Source organism: Sminthopsis crassicaudata, chromosome 3, assembly GCF_048593235.1.
Source record: "Sminthopsis crassicaudata isolate SCR6 chromosome 3, ASM4859323v1, whole genome shotgun sequence".
NCBI lineage: Eukaryota > Metazoa > Chordata > Mammalia > Dasyuromorphia > Dasyuridae > Sminthopsis > Sminthopsis crassicaudata.
In genome coordinates this window covers 453,017,329-453,032,463 of record NC_133619.1, presented here as the reverse complement: position 1 = coordinate 453,032,463, position 15,135 = coordinate 453,017,329, and the positions used below count along the sequence as shown (strand labels likewise).

At 34.4% G+C, this 15,135-nt stretch overlaps 1 protein-coding gene and 1 long non-coding RNA gene across 6 annotated transcripts in view; one reads left to right on the top strand and one right to left on the bottom strand.

Annotated features, from left to right (window-relative positions):
• KCNH7 (potassium voltage-gated channel subfamily H member 7) overlaps positions 1-15,135 on the bottom strand; it is a 622,433-nt gene that overhangs the window by 395,866 nt on the left and 211,432 nt on the right. The window lies entirely within an intron of this gene.
• Positions 1-15,135, top strand: part of LOC141562926 (uncharacterized) — a 69,088-nt gene that overhangs the window by 51,099 nt on the left and 2,854 nt on the right. The window lies entirely within an intron of this gene.

Here is a 15,135-nt window from a genome sequence, read left to right as displayed (position 1 = left end):
TTTCTAGAGACAATAGCAGCTTCATGCTCCCCTGGGACCTGTGATGCCAGCTTCCTTCCATGTTGAGTGGGTGTGGCCAAGTCCCACTTGTTATAATGGGGTTCAGGGGCTCATTATTTGCCTTATGTAGTTGAATTGGAGGTCTCACAGATAATCTGCTGATCTACTGACTTCTGAACCAGGACAGAGTAACCATCATTGTTGTATTTTGGCTAAGAGCTTCTCAGTAGATTCCCCAGCATGTGTCTCTCTGCCCTGGTCTCCCTGTACTGTGCCTGCTTTGGGTCATTTCATTCCTGCCCAATTGAGAAAGACCTTTCCTGAAGTTCTTCCAAAATATCTTCTACTAGAAATTTGCTACACTCCAAATATTTGTGCATTCTTTCACTCTAAAATCCATTCAGAGGCTTAATCTGATGTTATTCTGAAGGAAGCCACAAAGAGTTCAGATTAAGAACTGTCTACTCTCTGCCATCTTTGCTCTGCCCCTTGGACTCAGATTGTTAAAGATCTTTAATGTTATAATTAGGATTTAAAAATTTGGTTGGCGCTGAAGAAATACCACAGGTTTCTGAATAAAGGAGTAATGGGATAATAGCAACATATTACAAATAAAAAATAGTAATGGATATCTATGTAGCAATACACGTATTTTCTCTTTTCACTAAACACAGAAGAGATGAAAAGGACCATTGATATCATGAGAGAAACCCTCTAACCAACCACAGATTTTCATTAGCAATATATATTTGCAAGCAGTGACTAAATTCTGCTTCATATTGCAATTTATAGCAATTACACAGAGAAAAAAAATCAATATATCCAAGGTAGTCTTTGGGGATCCTAGCAATCAGGTAATAATAGTTTCATTAGTATCATTTTTGATGTCAGAAAAACATGAATGGGTATTTCTACTGCAATTGTTTGACTCAGAGATTTATATCTCTTTTTGTCACTCACCTCTTCTCACCATACTTCACTGCACTCCAGAGATCTTTCAGACAACTGAAATCGAGTTGACTATAATTATTAGTCTAGTTGGCTATTTTTTTCTTTTCAAATTCTCAAGTCATCATTTAACAAGAAAGAGAATATGAAGAGACATGTGGTGTTTCTCCACCTTCTAATTTAATGTATGCACACTGGAAATATTCAGTAAATATATAGCAAATCAGTAAACATCTATTAGGTCCTACTATATGCCAAGAACCATGATAAATGCTAGGGAATATAAAGAATGAATCTTTTCCTTTAAGGAATAATCTATTTCCTTAAGAACACACATTCTACTGAAAACTTATGGACCAGCAAAGGGTCATAAAATTTCATAATTTAAACAGACCTCAGATGGCATGTGGTTCAACCCATAATTGAAGAAGAATACCATATACAAACAGATGTGACAAATGAACCTTCACATGTAGAATTCCATTTAAGGGAAGCTGCTGTCTCTTGAGACTGCTCATGATACCTGCAGATCTGTTATGGTTGCTCTCTCTGCATTTACCCTAAAGTAATCTTTGCAACTTTCATCAAAATTTTCTCTTTTTGTTCTCTTTGGACAAACAGAGTTAGTCTAATCTCCCTTTCATGGGATAGCCATTCAAATAACTAATGATAGTTATCGTCTCTTCTCTAGACCGACCATTTTCATTTCTCTGTTATATCCTCATATGGCATGATCTTGATGTCATTCTAATTAATAATTGCTTTCCTTAAATTAGGTGTCCAGAAATGCATGTAATCCTCCAGAAATATTCTGACTATGGCAGAGCAGAGTGGTGGTGATTGTGGTGGAGTGATTGAAATTCATAGTATCTAAAACTAGAAAGATAGTGTTACCTAAAATCGAATTAACTTTCTTGACAGCCATATATTCCAGAATATTTGTATATTCTTGGCTCATCAAATGTTACTTCCCTAATATGTGAAAAAGGATCTTTAATTTTGATTATGATCAATATAGTTCAAATTAGTTACAATTCACTATTTTGGGTTGTGAAGCAATCAGCCTGATATGTGAAAGCTTTTCTTTGCCACTGAAGCTATAATTTTACCATCTCCCAATATCCTCTTTACTTTCTGATAACCCTGGGTAATAATTAGAAATGGAAAATGGTGAATCAGATGTCGATTCCAAACATTGACAGATAGTTTCTTAATACAAGCAAAATTACTTTACTAATGAAATAGCAAGGAGTTGTTTCTTCAGTAATTCCTGTATTAGCTTATATTCTACTATATATCATTTGAATTTCCTTTCCACATGAACTTAGATCTTTTACAAATAACTTCTTCCAAATGGGGTTTCATAATTAATATTGATCTAAGCCAAATTTCATAAATGTTTGCTTCTTTCCATTTAATTTTTCTCTATCTTTAATGTTTTGCTCCTATTTACTTTGTTTTTTTTCACATCTCCTTACTGTTAAATTTTTCTTTACTAACTAATGTCCCTCATTTCTTGCTTTCATGTACATTTATTTTTCTCTTCCCATCAAAAGTCTTGAACAAAGAAGATCCTGAATAAATATTTGTTGAACTGAATTCTCTTTGCCAAACTTTCATCCAAAACTCCCTTTTTCATATTGAATACACCACAGATCATCAGATATAACATCATATGCCAAAATATCCACTTCCATATTGAATTATACTTTATTATATAGATATTTATAACTTTTCCACTGTAGTATCCTAACAGATTCTTGATTTATCTTTTCTTTTCTCTAGTTTCTATCCTCTTTAATCCTTTCTCCAAAGGCTGCCAAATGACATATCTAAAGTCTATGTCTGATGATTTCATACCCCTACTTAAGAAGCTCCAATGGCTTCTTATTGGCTTTAATCAAGAGATTCTTAACTTCTTTTTGTGTCATGTAGCCCCCTAGCAATTTGATGATGCCTATAGACCACTTCTTAGAATATCATTTAAATTTTTTAAAATAGCTTTTTATTGACAAAACATGCATGGGTAATTTTCAACATTGACCCTTGCAAAAACTTCTGTTCCAACTTTTCCCTTCCTTCCCTCCACTCCCTCCCCTAGATGGAAGGTAGTCCCATATATGTTAAATATGTTAAAGCATATATTAAATACAATATATGTAAACAAATTTATACAGTTGTCTTGCTACACATGAAAAATCAGATTTAGAAAGGAGGTAAAAATAACATGGGAAGAAAAACAAAAATGCAAGCAAACAATAACAAAAAGAGTATAAATGCTATGTTGTGGTTCACACTCATTGCCCAGTGTTTCTTTTGCTGGGTGTAGCTTGTTCTTTTCATTACTGATCAATTGGAACTGATTTGGATCCTCTCATTGTTGAAGATGGCCACGTCCATCAGAATACATTCTCATACAACATTGTTGTTGAAGTGTATAATGATCTGATTCTGCTCATTTCACTTAGCATCAGTTCATGTAAGTCCCTCCAAGCCTCTCTGTATTCATCCTGCTGGTCATTTCTTACAGAATAATAATATTCCATAACATTTATATACCACAATTTACTCAGGCATTCTCCAAATTGATGGGCAAACATTCAATTTCCAGTTTCTAGTCACTACAAAAAAGGCTGCCAAAAACATTTTTGCATATACAGGTCCCTTTCCTAGAACATCATTTTTAAACACATAAAATAAAATGTGTAGAATGGCAAAATAAACCAATTATGTCAAAATGGTTTTAAAGAATTAAGAAAAGCTCATAGTCCTTAGGTTAAAAATCTCTTCTCTACAATAAATACAAACCCCTCTATTTCTCATTTAAAGGCATTCACAATCTCTCCATCCAGGACTAGATTTATTCTATGTTTCTTTCCTTCATATATTGTATGGGTTTTGCTAATTTTTTTCTACCTATTGTTTTACATCTTGAATCTGGGTTGGTCGGAATTTATTAATAAATCAATAAATATTTATTAGTTTTTGTTAAGAACTATGCTGGGTGATAGGGATATAAATAAAGAATTTCTACTCACAAGTACCTTGTAGTCTAATAAGGAAACAAGTATACATGTACACATATATATGGACATATATGAAGAATCAATATAAATAGAAAAATATAAATAAATACAAGGATGGGAGCACTAACTTCTCTGTTCAGTGCCATCCAAAAATTTTGGAAGCCTCTGGATTTAAGGCACATTTATCTTTAAAATAACTTTTATTGAAGATTTTTTATATGAATGCAGGAAAGGATAATTAGAATGTAAGGTTACATAGGAGCCCAAGCCAAGTAAGAGCAGAATCCTAAGAAGCTATCTGCTTTTAAGGTTTATTGATCTCACCAAGGCTCTTCCTGCCCCTTAAAGAAGAGGCACCACAGGATAATGGGGAAACAATTTGGATTCAGAGGGCCTGGAATAGAATTTAGCTCTTCTGGCTTAAAGTAAAGGGTTTGGACAAATTTCTTAATTTTTCTGGGCTTATTTCTTCATCAGTATGATGAATTATTTGGACCTAAGATCCCTAAGATCTCTTCCATTTTTAAATCATGAATTGAAAAAACTTTTAATGAAGATGTGATCAAAGAAATGCATTTTCTTTTCTTCACTTGCATTGATAGAAAATTAAAGTTCTAGTGCTAAGAATTCTTATGAGATATACTAAAACATCATTTTATGAAGGCTAGGTCCACCTGGCTTGTCAGCATTAATCTGCCATTTTTTGGGCCATGATTTCAGAAGGGATGTCATATGACCTTGCAAGACATGACTCAAATAGACTGAGGTTAGGTGAAGTAGAGATATTAACCTATTTTTTTTCCCTGCAGTTTGCAGGCCTATCCTTTTTCAGTCTTACAACTTATTCCTGTCCTTCCTTGAGCTATTTGTGATTTCATATTTCTGTTTATCAAATCTGTCAGTTTCTCTGCCAGTCCTTTTTCCTTCTGGATTCTTACTTAAACTCTGCCCTATAATATTATATCAAATATTATATTTCAAGCCATATTGAAGTTAAAGAGGTAACCAGAAATGCCTTCCATTTCTTATCACCCACATGTATATCTCAGTTCACTTCTAACAAGTCTTTCCTTGTGATTCTTGGCCAAAGTTGTATTCCTTAATTGCATCAACTCTAGTGACTTCCTATTGCTCCTCCACACAAGTATAAAATCCTCTATTTATCTTTTAAAGGCCTATACAATATGCACCCAACTTATTTTTACTGTCTTCTTGAATATTATTCTTCCTGTTCCAATTCATAATCTAACCAAACCCTTTTTGCCCTTCCCTATGGGAAGTGAGTTGGTTCAGAGGTAGCTGGGTGTTACAATGGGTAGAGAAGGAGTTCAACTTCAACCTCAGACTGTATCACCCTGGGCAAGTTACTTGATCTATGTTTGCTTGTTTCCTCAACTGTTGGGATGGTCAAAGGGGATATTATTTGTAAACATAGCATAATATCTCCTGGCATATAATAAGTACTATGTAATTGTGTATTCTCTTTCCTCCTAACTCTGCTTCATAGAATACCTTTCTTCCTTCAAAATATGGTCCAACCATTTTCTATGGGAAACCTAACTACTAATACCTTCACTCTAAAACTACCTTGTATTTAACATTTGTATATATTAATATTTATACTCACTGAAATTATTCTTTATAGACTTATGTATGGTCTTCTTTTATCCTAGTTAAATGTGATCTCCTCATTTGTTGGGATTGTTGCCTTCATTGCATTTGTATCCATGGCACCTAGCACCATGTCTGGCACATAATAAGCACCTAACAAATACTTGTTGATTGAGTAATTCAAGTGATTCAACCTACAAATATCTCCTATGCCATAATGATTTTGTGTGCCACCTGGATGAAATTATGATCTAGAGCATATGAATGATTTAAAATGTGGTCCTTGGCTTCCAAGGTTTCCTAAAGATTAGTTGTACTACTTTCTGAATTCAGTTCTTAGCATTATTGCTGACCCTTAGCTCCCAAACAGAATGTTATAGTTCCCTATTGTAGAGTATTCATGACAATAAGAGTCGATACATCTATTAGTTGATATACAAAAGCCTGGCATTCTTTAATTTCTCAAAAATTCTCCCAAGATTTTTTGCCAGCCCCTGAGTCCATCTTTTCTAAACTAGTTCCTTTCCTTAACATATATCTTCCAAACTTCTCTGATATTTCCAAAGCTTCCGTAATTATTTGTTGCCCTTCTAATAAATTATGTATCTCTAGTTACTATTAATGGTTTTCTGCTCAAAGAATGTATGTATCCTTGGATTCAAATATACAAATTAATATATAACTAAAAAAAACTTACCATATATCTCTGTTAAAGTGGACATATTAGTCTTCACAGAAATGGATTTTGAATTACTACATGTGATTTCTATTTTTCTCTAATTCCACGTATTAATGTTGTGGTGTCAACCACTGAGTGCCCCAATAATTTTGTATGGTATATGAGAATAGCATTACATATGCTAATCTATCTCTACCTTAGTCTGTCTCTCTGGCTTCTTTTTCCTCTTTTGTTTCTTTGACCTTAAAAGGGTTTCATTCTCTACTGGGCTGGTCTTTTGCTCAATACTTTTGTAGGTTTCACAGGATTTAGAACTGAGACAGATCCCAATCTAATCCCCTGTTTTAGAGATGAAGAAAACTAAGTGCCAGAAAAGCTGTGACTTGTTTAAGTTATAGTAGTCATAGAAAAAAGTCCGGCTATGAATACAGTTCTCTGAAAATAAATCCTAGAGGCAATAAGGTGGATAGAACTCTGGGCCTGAAGACCTAAGATCAAATGTGGCTTCAGATACTCACTAACTTTCTGACCCAAGTCACAACCTCTGTCTGCCTCAATTTTTTTCATCTGTGAAATGAAGATAATAATAGCATCATATATCCCAGGTTTTCTGTGAGGATAAAATGGGATTTAAATATATAAAGCACTTTGATAAATTTAAAGAGTTATATAAATGATAGTAATAAATTATTATTACAACAACAAAAACAATGAAATTAGAGCATTTTTCACTACTCCTTTTTCCTTAGGCTTGTTTCTTTCACTTGTCATTTCATTTGCTGAGCAGAATTCCATCTTTGTACCTAGAAGCTACTTAACTTTACCTACCTTTTAGTTCTTTCCTCTTATTTTTTTCATTTCTTTTCATACAGCCTAGTAATCCAACCCCAAGAAGTTGTTAAATTTGCACTTCTTTCTTTCTGTTTACCAAGTTAAGTATTCAGTTCCATCCTTCAGTCTCTCGTGGCGTTTGAGGGAGGAAGGTGTGTGTGAGATTGCTAGTCCTATCCCCCTGACCTTGACTGTAAAAGATCAAGAATAAAGACGTTTAGTGATCCTGACTCCGGCTGATTTCTGGGAAGACAGAGTTCCAGCATTTTGGCTGAATTCATCTAGATGAATTCATCTAGAATCATCATGGTAGGGAGTGGTCCAGAAATCACATACTCAGATCTTTGGTATCTTCTCCTTAGTGTCCCCAGAAATTCTTAACTGGGACCTCTTGGATGCTAAAACTCAACTTCCAATTTCAGTTTAGGGAAAAAAATGGATTTATCCAAATAAAAACAATGAATGTTTATATCTATGCTGGAGAAGCAAATGTCACACTCTGAAGCAGCAAATGGTTTAAGTTTTATCATTAAAATACTCAAAGTCACTTTAGTCACTAGTAGAGAATGCATGCTTTTTGTACCAGCTATACTTGAATTGTTGGACTTAATCCAGTTATCCAGACAGTCATCAAATAGAACCAAGGCAAGCTGAACTGACAAAACAAATGGTTATAGACCATTTGGAGCATAATTTCAAGCAAAAATGGCACAGGTACAAAATTCTGGGGAACAATAACAACAGAAAGATTAACCCAGAGGGCATACATCTGAGACAAGGTGACTGTTTTAGCCCAAATTACAAGGAAGAGCTTGATGTGAAAAGGAAAACCTATAAACAGCAACATAATTAGAAATAATTTTGAGGAAAGTGATATTTCAGTCACTTGTTCCCTCACAACTGGACTAATTTTTCATTCTCCTCTCCTCTTTATCTGCTGAAGTCATTCAACTTTCCTAAGGCACAACTCAGGTGCCACCTCTTTCAGAAAGCCAAATTGGACCTCATCTGGTAAAGGTGATTAACTTTCTCCTCATTCTTTTCTTGAACCTCCCTTTTTCATTTACCTCATTCTACCATGTATTTGTTTACTATATGTATATCTCTCCATCTTTTGCCTCTTACTCTTAGTTCTTTAAAGTAGTATGGCATCTATATGCCTGAAACATAACAAAATAGCATCTGCTTAATAGAAGAATTTTAATTGAGTCAAAGAGTGATAATGTACTCAAAGTTCAATGACCATAATTATTTAATAATTGTTTAGTAGCAAAAATAGTAATTCATAGAAATGCTTAGTGATATAATATACTTTCAACAATCTTGTGAAGTAGGTAGCATGAGTGATATTATCTCTAATTATATTATCCATCATAAATGTATTTATTTTACACAATCTCATTGATTGATACTTTTTCTTGCTTTATTGATACCTATCTCATTCTTCATTCTTTACTGTAATTATTCAAAACTTTCTCTTCTCTTCCCTACTTTCCAATTCTACTTTCAAATCTCATCTTGAGAAGTATAATCAAGTTGAAAATGGCTATCGCTACTGGGAAGGGTGAATAAACACCTATATGACATTATTATTAGTTGCCAGACATTGTGCTAAGTACTTTAATGAATGCTCTCTCATTTGATCTTGCCAATAATTTTGTGAAGTAGATGCTGTAGTTTCCCCCATTTTACAGTTTAAGAAACTGAACCAAACAGAAATTAAAATACTTGTTCTGGGTTACCTAACTAACGTCTAAGACTGGATTTGAGCTTGGAGTCTTCTTTACTCCAGGTACTACTCTATCTACTGTACCACCAAATGCCTACTGGTAAGAACTGTCAATAAATTTCCATGTTGTTTTATTTCCCCTACTAAAACAACTCTTTCTGGTCTTTAGTGCCCCTTATATTGTTTATTCAATCAAAGATAGTGATTGTCTTGCTTTGAAACTCTCAGTACACACTTTGGCACATGGTAAATGCTTAATAAATCTTTTATTTTTCATTTACTAATTCTTTAGTTACCACTTCTTTCTTTCTCTTTCCTTTGGTTTAGAAGAAGAGGTAATTTACTTTCTATTCAGGCCAATTTGTGCCATATCCATTTTATAGTTGAAGACACTGAAGCACAGAAGACTCAATTGTCTTGCCCATGCCCTGGCAAAGGTCAGAATTGGGAATGCAATACATTTCTCTGGATTACAAATCAAGCATGCTTTTAGTTCAAGTAAGATCTTGTTACTTGAGTTTTCAGCATTAAAACTAGTATATATACATATATATGTATACATATACATATATATAGGCATGCATTATTAATATACATATATTAATTTTTCTTCCTCAGTTAAAATAAGATAAGTATACAGGTTTAGGTTTGTAATTTCATTGTTGTAGGAAACTCCCTTTAGCAATGTGGGTTTGCTCTTTATTAGCAATGTATAGTCAGAGTGACACAGAGTACCAAGAGCATAAATGACTTTCCCAGAGTCACACAGTCAATATATGTCAGAGGTAGAATTAGAATATATGTTTTCCAAACTTATTCTCTATCTGCCTCTTCAGAGAGAATACAACCTTAAAATAATCTATATATAAATTCTGGGGGAAAGAAGTTTTGATTCTGAAAGATTAAACATTAAATCTATCATTCTACATTAACACATCCCTGATGTGATAATTATTGAAGCACTCAGTGATTTATTTTGTCCTAATATAGGAATAATTTAGTGAATTAAGTAAAGAATAAAGAGGCCACAGAGTATGCATTTTTCTTCTTTTAATTTGTGAGTTAAATTCAATTTTCTCCTTTTATCATGATTGTCATTTTGGCCTCATTCAGTAAAAGTCATATGAAAAAATATTTCACCATGTTGTTTCTAATTAGCCTTCTTTTGGGGTGAAAACCAAGGCAAAGTTCAGCTTTTAGTTAATTAAAGTATTATTCTTTATTCATTCTTCCATCCCACAGTTTTCAGTATTAGTGGCCTTTTGAATATCTTTCTGAATTTGATTTAATTTGGTTCATAAAAAGTACTTAGAAAAATTCATTTTGAGATAGTTAAAAGTTTGAGATACCTTTGAAATTTAAGAAAAATAAACTATTAAAGTTTCTTCATTGAAATAGAAAATATTATTTAGTTGAAACTATCACAAAAAGTGTTTAATGACAAAATCAATAAGTAGCTTTGCATCTTTTTAAAATAAAGCACATCACAGCAAGATAAGACATGATATATATTTAATAGCTTCTAATATGTCATATAAAAGTTTCTGTGCCTTGAGACAATTTATTCTCAAAAATGAAAATTCAAATGACCCTCCATATTAATAGAATAATAACTTATGTCATGCTCAGGGTGTTTGAAACTGGGGGAAAATTACTTAGTGAAGAAGAGTACAATAGGAATGTTGAGTGTGACCATAAACTAGCAGGAAAGTCTGGATTGTGGGAATATTCTAATATGAAAGTTTCCTGTGCTAATGTAGATCAATCCCAGAAAGGTACCTGCAACCCCTGAGAAGTTAAATAACTTTCCTGTGGACAAGGGCTAGTCACTTGGAGGCAATGAGGCACAGTATGCTGGATTTGATATCCTAGAATCTAGGTTCGAAGTCCAACTCCTAATCACTTAGTTCTTGTATGACTTTGGGCCAGTTACAACTTCTCTGTAAAATATGATAGTTGGAATAGATGATCTTTATGTTTCCCTTCGGTTCTCCATCTATGTTTCCAACTGCTAAAAACAAGACTTGAAATCAGGTCTTATACTGATATGCTGCCTTTCCTACTGATTTAATGTTAATAATTCAGGGGACCAAACAAATGTACACACAGAAGCTTGGCAATTCCCCTATCTTTGCTATGCCATAGAAATGGTTCTATCTGGTTAGGAAAATTTTCTACCACAAAATGTCAGGTGTACTTAGTATCCATACAGTAATTTGGGAAATTACTCTGCTAGGAAGTCCACTAAATTTTTTAAGTATAAATCTATTGGGCAACATACTTCGAAGAACTTTATAAACAAATCCCAGGTCTCAGGAAGTAATCCCCAAATCCTAAAATCTCCCTAGAATCTGCCAGAGTCTTTCTTTTCCTTTTAGGACCCATTCCAGGACTGATTTTAGTGATAAAAACCCAATGTAGACTACATTTATTTTTCTGAAATATAAATGAATTTTGCTTTAATTCTCTTTGCTCAAAGACCCACCAATTAAATGACTTTGTGTGATCTTATCAATTTCCCAGTTAAAAGCATGAATAATATTTTATGAAATGAGATCTAGAAGGGGTGCCATTTATTCCTCTATGAAGAGGATGTTCTCCACTTTCCCTTCCCAAAGACAATTCTGGCTTCTCATGTAATGCCAAGCTTTAGTTTTAATTTTTTTCTTCAGAGAGTAGTCTTCTCTTCAGTGATATGACTGAAATGGTAAGACAGAATGGGAATAGTAGAGGGGCCCTTTCTCTGTTCCACATGATATTTTTCACTTATTACTAATCTCTGACTGTTTTCCCAAGGCTCTCTTGGGGAAGTTTCCTCAGCCACCATTTCAACTTCTCAACCCCTTCCCTAGAGACCTGATAAGCTCTCAGAAGTTCTGCTTCAGTCACAGTCCCTAGCAATGAGAAATTAAGCTTTCCTTATTCTGTTATTTGGCTTTATGATAACTTTGGAGCTAGAAGGGCCCTTAGTTCAATCCCTTCATTTTACAGGCCAGGACACTGAGATCCAAACAGGTCATGTGACTTATGGTAGGTCACAGAGAAAGCAAGAGTCAGAGCTGGCACTGAAACCTACTTCTTTTCTTTCCAAATCTGATACTTTCCATTTCACCCACACTCCCTTTTTTTCAAAATTGCAAAGCACCACTATTTAGCAGCTATGTTTAACTTCGCCTTTCTCTAACAGATCTAAAAAAAAGCAATATTGATTATGTTATGGGACAGTAAGGGAAAGTCTATCTCCCTCTCCCCCTCCCTCCCTCTTCCCTCATTCTCTCTCTCTGTCTCTCTGTCTCTCTGTCTGTCTGTCTCTCTGTCTGTCTCTCTGTCTGTCTCTCTGTTTCTCCCTCTTTCCCCAGAGGAAAAAGAGGAAAAGACTTTGTTTTCAAGCACTGACCAAGAGAAAGTATGCTTTGCTCTAGAGAAGCAATGACAAATTCAGATATAATTCAATTCCTGTGTGTTGTATATTGACTTACAAAATCACAAATTAACATTGTCTACACTGTATCATATAATTATTTATTTATTAAACATTTTCTCAATTCATTTTAATATAGTTCTCTCTACACTCAGGAGTTTTACAGTTATATTTTGGGAGTTTTGATTTATCACTAGCAACTGTTATTTGGACAGACATATTTTGCTGAGAGAATGAGTTGGCAGGGGAGGGGTGTTAATGGTTTTGGTGCTAAGCCATATTGGCTTGATTCGGATTTCCTTTTGGAAACAACTTATTTCCTTTCTCTGGTTCTGTGCCCACCAAAATTTTTTTTCTTATGGATAATTTGATTATCATTGTCCTGACAAAGGCCAGCCTACCAGTTGCAGTCTAGTTTATTGAGACAACAGGGCATAGGGCAAAAAATATTAATTTAATTTTCATTTTGCTTCATACTGTCTGTGTAGTCCAAACTTATATTTCCTTATCTATAAAATTGGGATAATCTTTCCTTATCTTGATACCTCTAATGTCTGTCCTAAACCCTCTATTGTAGTGAAAATAAAAAAAAAAAAGGATTAAATAAAAATCTAAGGTTTGAACAGAAAACAAATTCAGATTCTGCTTCATAGAGTTATTAGCTATGTGACCTTGGGCAAGTAATTTACCCTTTTTTGAATCTTTTTTTGGCCACTTAGGTGGCCTCTAAGATCCCTTTCAACTTTAAATCTATGAGTCTATGCTCTTATAAAATACAAACTATCATTTTGAAATTGTTATTATTGGCAGGCCACACAGCCTCACACATAGATGAAGAGATGACTACTATAGTGACATACACATATGTTCACATATAATATCTATATACACCCTGCACTGTAGTGAACTGTTGTCTCCAGGCAGTTGGTGTTAACTCTTGTCCAGAGAAGTGACTTCCCTTCCTGCAGAGAGCCCCGTCAAGCCTGATGTAATGCAGAGACTTCTCCTCTTCCTGGAGTGCTGTCCTCTTTTATCCTCCCAGAGAATGGGCGTGGGATAATGCAAGGGCTTCTGGGAAGAACCACTTCAGCCAATGAGCTTGCTCCTTCTATCAAATCAACCTGAGTTCTCACCTTGTCACTGTCCAGACAACCTGAGTTCTCACCTAGTAATCCTAACACTGCACTATACATATGTGTGTTGTATGCATGTGTGTGTAGTGTCTCTCATATATATGAGACCTGTGGAATTGTGAAATACTTATGTCCATTATTTATTAATGGAATGTCATACTCTTGAGTAGATAAATAAACAAAGGTGTAACTGTCAAAAGAAGAGCTTAATGTTATATGATCCTCTCCCCCAACTCTGGTTTTTACCAGCACAAGAAAAAGAAAAGGACCAGAACTTCCATATATTGCAGACTAAATTAGATTTAGTACTGGAATGGGATTCCGAATTTATCTAGTCATAAGATCATAGATTTGGAAATGTGAAGGACTTAAGAGACCACTGTCTCCTTTATCAGATAAGGAAGCTGCCTTTCTCAGTAATATGCCTGAGGCTCCCCCATCCTTAAAACACCTTTAACTACCATCCTACTACCATACTGCCATCCTACTACCATACTACCATCCAGTCAAGCTATCTTGTTGTATAACTTCTCAATTTATCAACAAACATCTACAAAATGTTATATATACTTGGTTCCATTTCTTCTCTTCTTCACTACTCAGACCTTTACAGTCAGACTTCCAACTCAACTAAAACTATTCTCTCTAAAATTATCTAGATTTTCTTAAACATCTACTTTATCTTTTTTCCTTCCTCCTTATTGACTTTTTTTCTGCATTAGATTTTGTCTACCCTCTTTCTCCTGAAAACTCTCTCACCTCCGAATTTTTGTGGGCACTGCTTTTTCCTAGTTCTTATCCTACTAGTCCTGTTTGCTCCTTTAAATCATTACTAGCTCATCGTTTATATTATTTCCTAACTATAACTGCAGGGACATCTAGGTGGCTCAGTGGATAGAGTAGTGGACCTAGAGTAACAATACTCATCTTCTTGAGTTCAAATCCAGCCTCAGACATTTATTGACTTTGTGACCCTGGACAATAATTTAATCTTGTTTGCTTCAATCCCTCATCTATAAAATGAGGTGGGGAAGGAAATCACAAATCACAAATCACGCCAGTATCTTTGCTAAGAAAACCCCCCAAAGAAGCACAAAGAACTGGATACAACTGAAGAATTATTAAACAATAATAGATGTTTCCCAAATCTTTATCCCAATCTTTTATTTTTATGTTCTCTACTTGAACTTGTTACTCTCATGAGTAAGATTATCATTTTTATGCATATAATTTCCAAATCTTTATCACTATCCCTACTCTCTCCCTTATGTTCATTATCTCTTGCCTAGACCAGTTCAATGGTCTGCTAATTGGTCTCCCTACTTCAAGTCTCTCCTCAGTCACACTCATTCTTCAGATAGCTGCCAGTGATTTTTCATTAAGTACAGAGTGAATCTCCTACTTAAAATAAGAAAAAACCTCTAGGGGCTCTCTGTAATATTAGGATAACCTGACCCCTAAACTATATTTCAAACTTCAATGTATATTACTTCCCTTTTCATCCTCTGTAATCCAGGTTATGATTTCTAATTGAGGAATAACCAAGGCTATACACATAAACACATATGGAAATAAAATTCATCCAAGGACAAACTTGCCCTTTAATTTTTCTATTTTGATACATAAAACCACAGATTTTTATTTATTATATTGCCCAAAGTAGCAAATATAGGAGGGGAATGATGATAAGAATTGTTCACATTTCTACAGCACTTTAAAGGACTTCATACATATTTGTCTTATTTGATCCCAACAAG